This window comes from Bombina bombina, chromosome 6, assembly GCF_027579735.1.
Source record: "Bombina bombina isolate aBomBom1 chromosome 6, aBomBom1.pri, whole genome shotgun sequence".
In the NCBI taxonomy this organism is placed as follows: domain Eukaryota; kingdom Metazoa; phylum Chordata; class Amphibia; order Anura; family Bombinatoridae; genus Bombina; species Bombina bombina.
The window spans coordinates 606,017,878-606,032,246 of NC_069504.1; the positions used below are offsets into that span (position 1 = coordinate 606,017,878).

Below are 14,369 nucleotides of genomic sequence, written 5' to 3' on the forward strand. Positions count from 1 at the left end.
CTCTGTTTTAAACACTGAAGAGCAGGAGGGCGCTGATGATAATTGTTCTGTCATACCTTCACACCAATCTGAAGTGGCCATGAGGGAGGTTTTGTCAGATGGGGAAATTTCAGATTCAGGAAAAATTTCTCAACAAGCTGAACCTGATGTTGTGACATTTAAATTTAAATTAGAACATCTCCGTGCACTGCTTAAGGAGGTGTTATCTACTCTGGATGATTGTGACAACTTGGTCATTCCAGAGAAATTATGCAAGATGGACAAGTTTCTAGAGGTTCCGGTGCACCCCGACGCTTTTCCTATACCCAAGCGGGTGGCAGACATAGTGAATAAGGAGTGGGAGAAGCCCGGCATACCTTTTGTTCCCCCCCTATATTTAAGAAATTATTTCCTATGGTCGACCCCAGAAAGGAACTATGGCAGACAGTCCCTAAGGTCGAGGGGGCAGTTTCTACTCTAAACAAGCGAACTACTATTCCTATCGAGGATAGTTGTGCTTTCAAAGATCCTATGGATAAAAAATTGGAAGGTTTGCTTAAAAAGATTTTTGTACAGCAAGGTTACCTTCTACAACCCATTTTGTGCATTGTTCCTGTCACTACAGCAGCGTGGTTCTGGTTCGAGGAACTAGAAAAGTCGCTCAGTAGAGAGACTCCATATGAGGAGGTTATGGACAGGGTTCACGCACTTAAGTTGGCTAACTCTTTTATTTTAGATGCCGCTTTGCAATTAGCCAGATTAGCGGCGAAAAATTCAGGGTTTGCAATTGTGGCGCGCAGAGCGCTTTGGCTAAAGTCTTGGTCAGCGGATGTATCATCCAAGACAAAATTGCTTAACATCCCTTTCAAAGGTAAAACTCTTTTTGGGCCAGAATTGAAAGAGATTATCTCAGACATCACTGGGGGAAAGGGCCACGCCCTTCCACAAGATAGGCCTTTCAAGGCCAAGAATAAGTCTAATTTTCGTTCCTTTCGCAATTTCAGGAACGGACCGGCCTCTAATTCTGCATCCTCTAAGCAAGAGGGTAATGCCTCACAGCCTAAACCAGCCTGGAAACCTATGCAAGGCTGGAACAAGGGTAAGCAGGCCAAGAAGCCTGCTGCTGCTAACAAAACAGCATGAAGGAGTAGCCCCTGATCCGGGACCGGATCTAGTAGGGGGCAGACTCTCTCTCTTTGCTCAGGCTTGGGCAAGAGATGTTCAGGATCCCTGGGCACTAGAAATAGTTTCTCAGGGTTATCTTCTGGAATTCAGGGAACTACCCCCAAGGGGAAGGTTCCACATGTCTCACTTATCCTCAAACCAAATAAAGAGACAGGCGTTCTTACATTGTGTAGAAGACCTGCTAAAGATGGGAGTGATACACCCTGTTCCAATGACGGAACAAGGAATGGGATTTTACTCAAATCTGTTCGTAGTTCCCAAAAAAGAGGGAACCTTCAGACCAATTCTGGATTTAAAGATCCTAAACAAATTTCTCAGGGTACCATCGTTCAAAATGGAAACCATTCGAACGATTCTACCCACTATCCAGGAGGGTCAATTTATGACTACCGTGGATCTAAAGGATGCGTACCTACATATTCCTATCCACAAAGAACATCATCAGTTCCTAAGGTTCGCCTTTCTGGACAAACATTACCAGTTTGTGGCCCTCCCATTCGGGTTAGCCACTGCTCCAAGGATTTTCACAAAGGTACTCGGATCCCTTCTAGCGGTTCTAAGACCGAGGGGCATTGCAGTAGTACCGTACTTGGACGACATTCTAATACAAGCGTCGTCCCTTTCAAAAGCAAAGGCTCATACAGACATCGTTCTGGCCTTTCTCAGATCTCACGGATGGAAGGTGAACATAGAAAAAAGTTCTCTGTCCCCGTCAACAAGAGTTCCCTTCTTGGGAACAATATTAGATTCCTTAGAAATGAGGATTTTTCTGACAGATGTCAGAAAGTCAAAACTTCTAAGCACTTGTCAAGTTCTTCACTCTGTTCCACGTCCTTCCATAGCTCAGTGCATGGAAGTAGTAGGGTTTATGGTTGCAGCAATGGACATAGTTCCTTATGCACGAATTCATCTAAGACCATTACAACTGTGCATGCTCAAACAGTGGAATGGGGACTATACAGACTTGTCTCCAGTGATTCAAGTAGATCAGAAGACCAGAGATTCACTCCGTTGGTGGCTGACCTTGGACCATCTATCCCAGGGAAAGAGCTTCCGCAGACCAGAGTGGGTCATTGTCACGACCGACGCCAGTCTAGTGGGCTGGGGCGCGGTCTGGGAATCCCTGAAAGCTCAGGGACTATGGTCTCGGGAAGAGTCTCTTCTCCCGATAAACATTCTGGAACTAAGAGCGATATTCAATGCTCTCAGGGCTTGGCCTCAGCTTGCAAAGGCCAGATTCATAAGATTCCAATCAGACAACATGACGACCGTTGCGTATATCAATCATCAGGGGGGAACAAGGAGTTCCCTAGCGATGAAAGAAGTGACCAAAATAATACAATGGGCGGAGGATCACTCCTGCCATCTATCTGCGATCCACATCCCAGGTGTTGAAAACTGGGAAGCGGATTATCTGAGTCGTCAGACATTCCATCCGGGGGAGTGGGAACTCCACCCGGAGATCTTTGCCCAGTTGACTCAATTATGGGGCATTCCAGACATGGATCTGATGGCGTCTCGTCAGAACTTCAAGGTTCCTTGCTACGGGTCCAGATCCAGGGATCCCGAGGCGACTCTAGTGGATGCACTAGTAGCGCCTTGGACCTTCAACCTAGCTTATGTGTTTCCACCGTTTCCTCTCATTCCCAGGCTAGTAGCCAGGATCAAACAGGAGAGGGCCTCGGTGATCTTGATAGCTCCTGCGTGGCCACGCAGGACTTGGTATGCAGACCTGGTGAATATGTCATCGGTTCCACCATGGAAGCTACCTTTGAGACAGGACCTTCCTGTTCAGGGTCCATTCGAACATCCAAATCTGGTCTCCCTCCAGCTGACGGCTTGGAGATTGAACGCTTGATTCTATCAAAGCGTGGGTTTTCAGATTCTGTGATAGATACTCTGGTTCAAGCCAGAAAACCGGTAACTAGAAAGATTTACCATAAAATATGGAAAAGATATATCTGCTGGTGTGAATCCAAGGGATTCCCATGGAATAGGATAAAAATTCCTAAGATTCTTTCCTTTCTGCAAGAAGGTTTGGATAAAGGATTATCTGCGAGTTCTCTAAAAGGACAGATTTCTGCTTTATCTGTCTTACTACACAAACGACTGGCGGCTGTGCCAGATGTTCAAGCATTTGTTCAGGCTCTGGTTAGGATCAAGCCTGTTTACAGACCTTTGACTCCTCCCTGGAGTCTAAATCTAGTTCTTTCAGTTCTTCAAGGGGTTTCGTTTGAACCTTTACATTCCATAGATATTAAGTTATTATCTTGGAAAGTTTTTTGTTTTTGGTTGCTATTTCTTCTGCTAGAAGAGTTTCAGAGTTATCTGCTCTACAGTGTACTCCGCCCTATCTGGTGTTCCATTCAGATAAGGTTGTTTTGCTCACTAAGCCTGGTTTTCTTCCAAAGGTTGTTTCCAACAAAAATATTAACCAGGAGATAGTTGTACCTTCTTTGTGTCCGAATCCAGTTTCAAAGAAGGAACGTTTGCTACACAATTTAGATGTAGTCCGTGCTCTAAAATTCTATTTAGAAGCTACAAAAGAGTTCAGGCAAACATCTTCTCTGTTTGTCGTCTATTCTGGTAAAAGAAGAGGTCAAAAAGCAACTTCTACCTCTCTTTCCTTTTGGCTTAAAAGCATCATCCGATTGGCTTACGAGACTGCCGGACGGCAGCCTCCTGAAAGAATCACAGCTCACTCCACCAGGGCTGTGGCTTCCACATGGGCCTTCAAGAACGAGGCTTCTGTTGATCAGATATGTAAGGCAGCGACTTGGTCTTCACTGCACACTTTTGCCAAATTTTACAAATTTGATACTTTTGCTTCTTCGGAGGCTATTTTTGGGAGAAAGGTTTTGCAAGCCGTGGTGCCTTCCGTTTAGGTAACCTGATTTGCTCCCTCCCTTCATCCGTGTCCTAAAGCTTTGGTATTGGTTCCCACAAGTAAGGATGACGCCGTGGACCGGACACACCAATGTTGGAGAAAACAGAATTTATGCTTACCTGATAAATTACTTTCTCCAACAGTGTGTCCGGTCCACGGCCCGCCCTGGTTTTTTAATCAGGTCTGATGAATTATTTTCTCTAACTACAGTCACCACGGTACCATATGGTTTCTCCTATATTTTTCCTCCTGTCCGTCGGTCGAATAACTGGGGTGGGCGGAGCCTGGGGGGGACTGTGTGGCCAGCTTTGCTGGGACTCTTTGCCGTTTCCTGTTGGGGGGGAGATATTCCCACAAGTAAGGATGACGCCGTGGACCGGACACACCGTTGGAGAATGTAATTTATCAGGTAAGCATAAATTCTGTTTTACTTGCAGAATATATATTGAGCAAAATTGGGCTACAGTTTGTAATATTCATCAGTAAAAACTTTACAAATATAAGTAAGTAGATTTTTTTGGGTTGACTTGCCCTTTAAGATCTACCAAGCCACAAGATAATTGTGAGATTAAAGTTAAAGTCAATCCTAGCGTTTTACAAACGCTAGGATTGACTATTGAAACAAAAAAATGGGACTTTTATTCATGAAGTATAAGATACTTCACGTAGAAAGCTCCTTTATTTGTTTCAATCGATTGCCTTTCTTAGCTGCTACAGCAGCCCACGGCTAAATGTTTTTCCTTAATACAAGGAGAGTCCACGGCTTCATTCCTTACTGTTGGGAAATACTGAACCTGGCCACCAGGAGGAGGCAAAGACACCCCAGTCAAAGGCTTAAATACCTCTCCCACTTCCTCATCCCCCAGTCATTCTGTGCCTTTCGTCACAGTAGGATGGCAGAGAAGTGTCAGAAGATTTCTGAGTTATTCCTCAGGAGGGATATATGCCTTTTGTTATGGAACTGGAGTTTTAAGTAATCTTGTTATCCTCTAAGTGAGAGCATTGATGAAAGTTAGAATCTGGACATGCAGGGAGAGTCTTTCTGCAAACTCATCCAGACTGCCTGCTAACAGCTACTTACGCAACCAGTGTTGTCGAGTTTCACTGTCTGCTTTCTTCATTCAAGTCCATGTCAGGAGCAATTCTACAAGACTGTCACACTTGAGAGGCTGTGTTTCTGTTCCACAGCACAGATTCTGGTAAGATTATTTAAATTTTTACTTATGTTGAAATTGTTGAAGACGGGGTGTGACTCCTTTTATCTTTATAGAATCTTGGGTTAATATCTCCTGAGGGATGTTATTGAACAGTGGGGATTAATCAAATGTGTTTCTTTGATTCATGCTGCTTATATGTGAGATTTATTTTTTGGGGCTCATAGACTGTTATGCGGTAACGGAACATACAGGTGTTTTATTTTCACTTTGAACGCTGTGCAGCTTGATAGCATTGGCGTGCTTTTTCTCATAGCAGGGGCAGTCCTGCATTGCGCACCACGTGACCGGGTGTGGTCACACTTTCGGTTTCTCTTTCCTGACCGAGCTAGCTGTCGGAGAGGTTACTTCTTCTCTGAGTGCCTGGGTCTAGGAGGTGGTGAGTGCCCCAGTCATTGGGGGTATATAGGTGCCGTTTTTGAGAAAAATAAAAAGTTCATTTATTTGTATCCTACTATTGTTGGCGCAAGCTATGGAGGATTCTGTTTTGCTTGACGGTACTCCCTCTATTCCTAATAGTAATACATATCTATATTGTGAGGAGTCCTTTGGTGTGCCCGCCGTCTCAGCTATGTTCCATATACATCAACAAGGTTATTTTGTCTAAGAAGGTTAACCCCTTTAGTACAACTGAGCCGTCCACCTCTGAGGACTCGCCATCCCCTGAGGTGCATACCCATCAATCCTTTCCATTGTCGCATGCAGCTTCCTGTAGCATGCCTGATCCTCCGTCTGGAAGGAGCCTTTTACCATCAGACTTTACCGTGCAGTTAACGATGGCAGTGTCTGAGCCCCTTAGTGCTTTACCTTCCGCTGCTAAGCACAAGCGATAGGTTAAACATAGCTCTATTGTCCAGGGGACATCCAGTGATTTACTTGATTTGTCTGCTTTTCAGGTATCCCAGGATGGGTCACACTCTGAGTCTTCAGAGGGTAAAGTTTCTAGATCGGCGTTTGCTACCTTTAGGCCTCCGGCTTCAGAGAAGCCAGCCTTTAGATTTAAAATGACCACTATAGATCTGAAGGACGCTTACCTTCGTGTTCCAATCCACAGGGAATACTTTCAGTTCCTGAGATTTGCATTCCTGGACCAGCACTTCCAGTTCATTGCCCTTCCGTTTGGTCTAGCTACTGCTCAAGGAATCTTTACGAAGGTTCTAGGGGCTCTTTTAGCCGTTGCCAGAACTCAGGGTATTGCAGTAGCCCCATACTTGGACGATATTATGGTGCAAGCACCATCCTTTCGCCTTGTGGATGAATTCTCAGAGTCCCTTCTCAGTCTTCTTCGATCACATGGATGGAAGATAAACATGGAAAAGAGTTCTCTTATCCCAAGTACCAGGGTGGAATTCCTGGGTACTATAGTAGACTCTATCCATGAGGATATTCTTAACAGACCAGAGATGTTGCAAGCTAACTTCGGCATGTCTCGCCTTCCGGACCTCCTTGAGTCCCTCTGTGGCTCAGTGTATGGAGGTGATTGGTCTCATTGTGTCCTGCATGGACATCATTCCTTTTGCCAGGTTCTGTCTCAGACCTTTACAACTGTGCACGCTAAAACAGTGGAAAAGCGATCATTCAGATCTGTCTCAACAGATTGTATTAGACAGCTGGTCAAGAGAATCACTCTCTTGGTGTCTCTGTCCAGATGATCATCTGTACCGAGGGACATGCTTCTTAAGACCATCCTGGGAGATTGTGACTACAGACGCAAGCCTATCCAGTTAGGAAGCTGTTTGGGGTGCCAGGGAGGCACAGGGGTTGTGGACTCATGAGTCCTCCCTCCCGATCAATATTTTGGAACTAAGGGCAATCTTCAAGGCCTTGAAGGCTTGGCCACTTCTGGGTTTGTTCTAGTTTATCAGATTCCAATCAGACAACATAACCTCGGTGGCTTACATCAACCATCAGGGGGGAATGAAAAGTTCCTTGGCGATGAAGGAAGTATCTCAGATTCTGGAGTGGGCGGAGGCCCACAGCTGTTCGCTGTCAGCGATCCACATTCCTGGTGTGGACAACTGGGAGGCGGATTTTCTCAGCAGGCAATCCTTCCATCCAGGGGAATGGTCTCTCCATCCTGAGGTGTTTGCAGAGATATGCAGCAAGTGGTGGACACCGGAGATAGATCTCATGGCGCCTCGTCTCAATCCCATGCTACAGGTCGAGGGAACCCCATGAGGATCTAATAGATGCACTAGCAGTGCCCTGGAGGTTCAAACTCATATTTTTCCTCCATTACCGCTTCTTTCTCGAGTGGTGGCCCGCATCAAGCAGGAGCAGGTATCCGTAATCCTGATTGCTCCATTGTGGCCGCGAAGGACGTGGTTCGCGGATCTAGTGGGGATGACCTCATCTCCTCCGTGGAAGTTACCTTGTCGCAGAGACCTGCTGATACAAGGTCCATTTGTTTATCAAAATCTAGATTCTCTGAGGCTGAAGAGTGTGAAGAGCATGTTTTTTCCTGGCACAGAGTTAAGGTTACCAGGATCTTATCTTTTCTCCAAGAGGGGCTGGAGAAGGACCTTTCTGCTAGTTCCCTGAGGGGACAGATTTCGGCCCTGTCGGTTTTATTGCACAAGAGACTGGCTAAGCTTCCAGAAGTGCAGTCCTTTAAGGCTCTGATTAGGATCAGACCTGTGTTTAGATCTGGTACTCCTCTTTGGAGCCTAAATCTTGTTCTTCGGGTTTTGCAACAGGTTCCGTTTGAGCCTCTGTGAGCCCCCTTATCTGATTTTTCATGCAGATAAGGCAGTTTTACGTACTAAAAATTTCTTCCTACGGTTGTGTTACATCGCAACATCAATCAGGAGATTGTTGTTCCTTTTTTGTGTCCTAATCCTTCTTCATTGAAGGAACGCTTACTTCACAATTGGGATGTGGTTCGTGCCTTGAAGTTCTATCTTCAGGCTACTAAGGAGTTTAGACAATATTCCTCCTTGTTTGTTGTTTATTCAGGGAAGCGTAAGGGGCAGAAGGCTTCTTAGACTTCCCTATCATTTTGGTTAAGGAGTGTAATTTGCTTGGCTTACGAGACAGCGGGACTTCGTCGTCCTGAGAGGATAACGGCTCATTCCACTAGAGCAGTGGCTTCCTCTTGGGCCTTTAAGAACGAGGCCTCTATGCATCAGATTTGTAAGGCGGCTACCTGGTCCGCCTTACATACTTTTCCATAATTTATGAGTTTGATGTTTTTGCTTTGGGTGATGCAGCTTTCGGGAGAAAAGTTTTGCAGGCTGTGGTGCACTCAGAATAGGGTCCACTTCTTCCTTTGTGTTCCCTCCCTTTATTCATTTAGTGTCCTCTGGAGCTTGGGTATAGGTCTCCCAACAGTAAGGAATGAAGCCGTGGACTCTCCCTATCTTAGGAAGGAAAACATAATTTATGCTTACCATATAAATTCCTTTCCTTCCGGATAGGTAGAGTCCACAGTTCCCACCCGTTTTTTCTTGTGTATGGGCGGTCCCCTATTACCGGTATTTATTTTTATTTTTCTGGCACCATTTATACCCTAATGTTTCTCCTACTTTTGCTTGTTCCCTCGGCAGAATGACTGGGGTAATGAGGAAGTGGGAGGGATATTTAAGCCTTTGGCTGGGGTGTGTCTGCCTCCTCCTGGTTGCCAGGTGTTATATTTCCCAACAGTAAGGAATGAAGCTGTGGACTCTCCTTATCCGGAAGGAAAGGAATTTATCTGGTAAGCATAAATTATGTTTTTTGCTTTGAGTACATCATTATGTCTAACATATATTTACTGTTTAACATCCCTACATTGTGTGGGAGTGACTACATTGCCTGGTTGTTAGCAATATATTGAGAATAGATTTTCCAGGCTTTAAAAACAGTTGATCAGATATATGCTGTGTGTTGGGAATATTTTAGCATGAAGCACTAAATTAGCAACACCTCTTAGCTCTTGCACTTCATTTATATGTTATTTATTTTTGTATTTTTTATTGTTTTGCAATGCAAAATACTCAAGAATTATTCAGTTCTTGTCAATTCAAGACATCACCCACGTCTACTCACACACACTCCTACACACAGCACTAGAGTATTACACACATACACCTTGCTACATTACATTGTATTCTCTTTTGTGAAGGTTGGGCAGTGTCTCTCATTTCATATTGCAAAGGGGGAGTATTTGCCTGTTCTATACTGGGTAGGGAATTATTCAGTACTTTTTATCATAAACAATATTCATTGAAACAGTCACAATAGCTTACGTATATTTCTGTATTTTCAAAAACAAAGTATTTGTGTCTGTCCTAACAATGTTGAGACTTTGTATCTTTTATCCACTGTCTGCAATTTGCTGCAGTGTCTATTTTTAGATCCAACGGTGCCACCAGTTCATGGTTTAACACACACACAAAAAATAATAGAAAAAAAGCTGCTTTTGCTGCAGAGCATGGTGGAACAATTCATGATTAGAGCACACTTGACAGTGACTGAGAAGCAGAGAGCTTAGAACATTTCAAAACCTCAAGTCACTAGACCATACTGGGTTATTAATCCGAGCTCCACGTAACTTATTTAATGGGCGCACCACCTGGCTGATTTTACTAGTCATCCGGCTAAAATTTAAGCCAATATTAAGCTAAAATGAGCTTATATTATTCCCCACCCCCAATGTTTGTTGCACAAATTATAATTAGATCAAAATTAAAATACGCTGTTAGTTTGCTCTCTGTGTAACTTTAATACTAATAAATAACAAACGGTTATATTCACTTCATAATGCCACTTAGCTAGCAACATTTCCTTCCATAAGGCAGGGAAGAGTACACAACTTCATTCCTTACGTTGGGAAATACAACACCTGGCCAACAGTAGGAGGCAAAGACACCCTAACCAAAGGCTTAAATATCCCTCCCACTTCCCCTATCCCCCTGTCATTCTTTGCCTTTTGTCACTATAGGAGGTGGCAGAGAAGTGTTAAAAGATTTGGATAGTCCTGTAATGGGTATGTTCCCTTCGAGAAAGGACTGGAGTTTTAAGTAATCATGTCAACCTCTCAGTGAGAGTATTGATGAAAGTTAGTCTGGAGATGCAGGGAAAGTTTTTCTGCGAACCCATCCAGACTATCGCTAACAGCTCCTGAGCAATCAATGTTGACGAGTTTCACTGTTTGCTGCTACACACTCAAGTGCATAACAGAAGAGCTGCTGCAAGACTGTCACAATTGAGATGCTGTGCTTGTTCCACAGCATGGATCCTGGTGGGTAAGACTGTTTTTTATACATACAATTTTAAAACGCTATACAGGGTCAGTGTGGCTCCTTTATACCTCGATAGTATCAAGGGTTAATATCTCCTTCAGGGAGATTATTTGAACAGTTTAGGGATTTATATTTGCTTAATGTGAGGCTTTTTTTAGGCTCATAATACAGTTTTTTTGGCTTGGAACAAACCGGTTTTACTTTCGTTTTTGAAGTGTTGTGCAGCTCATAATAGCTTGGCGCCCCTTTTCATAGCAGGGGAAGTCCTGTCTTATGTACCATGTGACCGGGTGTGGTCTCTTTCATTTTCTAAGATCCTGCTGCAGAGATCACTCCTGAGGAGACCGTTTTCACTGTTGGCTGTCTGGGTCTAGGAGGTGGTAAGTGCCCCAGCCGTTGGGAGTATTAAAGTGCCGTCTTTAAAATAAAAATGTCTTTTTGATTGTCCTCCTGTGGGTGTATACGAAGCTATGGAGGACTCTGATACTACATTAGAAGGTTCTGCTCCTTCTGTGCTGATTAATAATTCCTGTTTATATTGTGAGGAGGCTGTGGTTTGCCCGCCTGCTCAATTTTGTTCCATTTGCCTTTACACTGTTCTAAAGTCTAAGTAGGGAGCCTGCTAATGTTCATAGCGCTATTAGCCCTTTTGAGCCGTCTACTTCTCAGGAATCTGGGTCCCGAGAAATTACTACCGTTTCTACATTACCCGCTCCACATGCAGTTCCCCACGGCTCAACTAATCCTCCATCTGGAGGAGGCTTTTTTTCCACTGAACTTTACAACGCAGTTGCAATCGGCGGCGTCTGCAGCCCTGAGTGCCTTACCTCACTCTAAGAAACGCAAGAGAAAGGTTAAACATAGTTCTCCTGACCTAGAGTTATCTAAATATTTGTCGGATTTAGCTACTATATCCCGGCTATCAGAGGATGAGTTTACCTCTGCAGCTTCAGAGGTTGAACTTTCTGAGTCGGAGACTTCAGTTTCCAAACCTCCTTCAGCAGAGGAACCCTTCTTTAGATTTAAAATTGAGCATTTGCGTTTTTATTAAAGGAGGTTCTGTCTACTCTAGAGGTTCCAGAAGCTACACTCCCTTGGGAGCCTAATATCCCTAAATTAGAAAGGGTTTACGAAGATAGGAAGGTCCCTCTGACTTTTCCTGTGGCAGTTAAGATGGCGAACATTATTAGTAACGAATGGGAAAGAGTGGGAATTTCTTTTTCCCCCTTGTCTACTTTTTAAAAAATGATTCCCAGTCCCTGACTCTCTCAATTAGATTTGTGGGGCTCAATCCTGAAGGTGGATGGCGCTGTCTCCACGCTGGCTAAACATACTACTATCCCTCTCTTTTTTTTTTTTAGAGAGAGCCTATAGATATATAAACGTTTATGTTGAAACATCTTCATCAGAAAAGTTTCCATTTTTTTCCAACTGGCGGCAGCTGTAGCCGCGGTTGCTGGAGCAGCTACCTACTGGTGCGACACTCTGTAAGAACTCATTGAGGTGGAGACTCCCCTCGAGGATATTCTAGAGGGAATTAAGGCACTGAGAATTGCTAGCTCCATCTGTGATGCGAATGTGCAGATTATTCGCATAAATGTTAGGGCTGCTGGCTTTGGCGGTTCTAGCTCGCCGGGCTCTCTGGTTGAAGTCTTGGTCTGCGGATATATAAATCCAGACTTTTCTCTTCCCTTCAAGGGGAAGATTATTTTTTGGTCCAGGGCTGGACTCCATTATCTGTGCCTTCCTACTGCAGGATAAGAATAGGCCTAAGGGACGGCAACTGTCTAATTTTCGTTCCTTTCGTGCTGATAAGTCGCAACAACAACAGCAGCAGTCCTCTTCCAAGTCTGAGCAACCCAAGAGTACTTGGAAGTCTACTCAGTCCTGGAATAAGTCCAAACAGACTAAGAAGCCTGCCAAGAACAAATCGGCATAAAGGGGCGACCCCCGATCTGGGATCGGATCGAGTAGGGGGCAGACTGTCTCTCTTTTCAGATGCTTGGTTCCAGGATGTACAGGATCCTTGGGTCCTGGAGGTTGTATGTCAAGGATACAGGATAAGATTCAAAGCAGAGAAGAAAGGGCGCCTCCTAGTGTAGCCAGTATATCACAAATGAGGAGTATAAAACAATATACATACTCACAATGTAGAAAGGCAGAGATAATGCCTAGGAGAACGGTCTGGGAACTTCAGTGTCCCAGCAAACTGTGCACTTTACTGTGGCTGCTCCTCCCAAATCAGAGTGAAGATTCAAGTCTCATCCACCCAGGGGCAGATTCCTACTCTTTAGTCTTTCAACAAGACCTGAAAAGAGGGCTGGCTTCTTAGGTTGTGTACAGGATCTCTCCTCTCTAGGAGTAAATATCCTGGTACCTACAGCAGAAAGAGGTTTGTGGTTTTATTCAAATCTTTTCGTGGTTCCAAAGAAGGAGGGAACACTCCGTCCAATTCTGGACCTAAAGTGCCTAAACAAGTTTTGAGTGTTCCCTCTTTCAAGATGTAAACCATACGGTCAATCATTCCTCTTGATCAGGAAGGACGGTTTATGACCACAATAGATCTGAAGGATCCATATCTTCACATCCCAATTCACAGGGAACATTTTCAGTTTCTGAGGTTTGCTTTTCTGGATCAGCACTTCCAGTTTATAGCTTGGCCTAGCTACTGCTCCAAGAATATTTACAAAGGTTCTGGGGCTCTTATAGACGTTGCCAGAACACGAGATATTGCAATAGCGCCTTACCTGGATGATATCTTGGTACAGGCACCATCTTTTCGTCTACCTGAAGAACATTGAGTCCCTTCTCAATCTTCTTTGATCATATGGATGGAAGATAAACTTGGAAAAGAGTTCTTACTCCAAGTACAAGGGTGTATTTCCTGCGAACTGTAATAGACTCCATATCCATGAGAATATTCCTCACAGATCAGAGATATTGCAAGCTAACTTCGGCATGGTGACTCTGTCCAGATTATCTGTTCCAAGGCATGTGTGTTTTGAGACCGTCCTGGGTGATTGTGACTACGGACGCAAGCCTTTACGGCTGGGGAGCCGTTTGGGGTGCCAAGAAAGCACAAGGTCTGTGGACTCAGGTGGAGTTCTCCCTTCCTATCAATATTTTGGAACTCCGTGCAATCTTCAATGCCTTGAAGGCTTGGCCTCTTCTGGGTTCGTCCCAGTTTATCAGATTCCAATCAGACAATATAGCCTCTGTTGCTTACCTCAACCATCAGGGGGAACAGGAAGTTCGTTGGCGATGAGAGAAGTATCTCAGATACTAGAATGGGCGAAGTCTCATAAATGTACGCTGTCAGCGATCCACATTCCCGGTGTGGACAACTGGGAAGCAGACTTCCTCAGCAGGCAATCCTTTCACCCAGGGGAATGGTCTCTTCACCCTGAGGTGTTTGCAGAGATATGCAGCGAGTGGGGAACGCCTGAGATAGAGCTCATGGCATCCCGCCTCAATACCAAGCTACCCAGGTACGGGTTGAGGTCGAGGGATCCTCAGGCGGAAATTGATAGATGCTCTATCAGTTCCATGGAGGTTCAGTCTCATATATATTTTTCCTCCATTACCTCTTCTCCCTCGTGTGGTGGCTCGCATCAAGCAGTATCAAGCATCTGTGATTCTGATTGATCCTTCGTGGCCGCGAAGGACGTGGTTTGCGGATCTGGTGGGGCTGTCTTCATCTCCTTAGTGGAGGTTACCTTGTTGCAGAGATCTGATGATACAGGTTCCCTTCGTTCATCTAAATCTCGATTCTCTGAGACTGACTGGGTGGAGATTGAACACTTAGTCTTAGCCAAAAGAAGGTTCTCTGAGAGTGTTATCGATACTCTGGTTTAAGCTTGTAAGCCAGTTACTCGTCGTATC

General features: G+C 44.6%; 1 protein-coding gene across 1 annotated transcript in view; it reads left to right on the forward strand.

Annotated features, from left to right (window-relative positions):
- Positions 1-14,369, forward strand: part of IGF1R (insulin like growth factor 1 receptor) — an 857,678-nt gene that overhangs the window by 49,698 nt on the left and 793,611 nt on the right. The window lies entirely within an intron of this gene.